Consider the following 1,728-nt stretch of genomic DNA (forward strand, 5'->3'; position numbering starts at 1 on the left):
CGCGGCTCCACTACCCAGATGTACAAACGTCCCTCAACTCCTTCCCTATTCCTTGAAATGACGTGTGTGGATTGCGAATCGGGAACCTCAGCCTGCAGTCCACTAGGTTCACGTTTCGATTGAGCTGGGAGCCTCTCTCTCTCTCTCTCTCTCTCTCTCTCTCTCTCTCTCTCTCTATCTATCTATCTATCTATCTATCTATCTATCTATCTATCTATCCATCTATCTCTATCTCTATCTCTATCTATCTATCTATCTATATGGATGGATTCATGTATGTATCAATGCATGAATTCATCTATCCATCTCTTTATATATCCATCCATTTATCTATCCGTCTGTCTATCTACCTATCTATCTATCAGTCCATCCATCTATTTCTCTATCTATCTGTCTATCTATCTATCTATCTATCTATCTATGCTTACACCGAGACCTGAACTGCACTGTTATATATGGAGGTGTAAATTAACTGTACTTTTATTTAATTGGATGAGGGGAGGTGTGTGTGTGTGTGTGTGTGTGTGTGTGTGTGTGTGTGTGTGTGTGTATGAGAGAGAGAGAGAGAGAGAAAGGAAATAGGTTAAGATAATAACAGTGTAATCTTTTTTATCTATATTTCTAATTCCATTTCCTTCTCTCTCTCTCTCTCTCTCTCTCTCTCTCTCTCTCTCTCTCTCTCTCTCTCTCTCTCTCTCTCTCTCTCTCTCTAGCATTTCCCCCTGCTCTCATTATTTATATTTTCACTTCCTTCATTCTTTCCTCCTCCACTTCTTTCATCAGCATCACCATCATCATTTTTCCCCCGTAACAAAACTATGTGTACTTAACCTTTCATCTTCATTTTTTCAGATTTCGCGTGAGGGAAGAACGACACAAGGGAGAAGACACAAGAGCAAGACAAGAAGTAGGAAGAGAAGATTTGAACTTGACAAGAAGCGTATGGAAAATGGATAGAAACTGAGAGAATACAAGGCAAGAGCATAGACACATGAGCAATGTAAAGGAACACAGATATCTTGGAATTTAGAGACACATTTGCAAGGAAAGCTCAGGGAAGACTCAAGTAACTCCAGACACTACGGTACAAAGGAATTTAAATCTTCAAAACTGCCCAACTGCACAATTTGAACAGTATAAACAGTACAAACCTCCACTCTGCACACACTTTACAAATTCCATAGCAACTTTGAACACTCATCGTCTCAGTGGGATGAAATTCAAATCGACTGTGGAAATACAAGTGATTTTATACAAACTTCAGAAATCCCATAACAACTTAACATACATCATCTCAAAACTGGTACTAGCAACTTAGGTAACTGACTGGGAGTTCTAAAATCTATATATAAAGAAAGCTGATAGTATTGCCAAGAATTCTCATAATTTTGTGGAGTAATTACCTTCATTTACGCAGACCAGAATTAAAGTTTATATAGCCAATTACTAGAGGCAAGAAGGCAGAGTAAAATAATTAAGAGTTGAGAATTTTTACTCGTTCAGTTTTACAGCAAACTTAGCTGATTTTTCGCCCATTAAACATTAAAGCAAATTGATGCTGGGGGAATTTTCGCTGGTGAAATATTAAGCACAGAACTGTCCAGTCGTCAGAAAGTAAACCCACAGTGGTTCTCTGCCTTCATGATCCCTGCGCCGTCGATAGGTGGGAATCTACTTAAATTAACAAAAAATTAGAGTAAAAAGGAAGACATTAGCTGCACAGGGAAA

The sequence above is a fragment of the Coenobita brevimanus genome, chromosome 2, assembly GCF_032717465.1.
Source record: "Coenobita brevimanus isolate Jiangsu-jjx chromosome 2, ASM3271746v2, whole genome shotgun sequence".
NCBI classification, from domain to species: domain Eukaryota; kingdom Metazoa; phylum Arthropoda; class Malacostraca; order Decapoda; family Coenobitidae; genus Coenobita; species Coenobita brevimanus.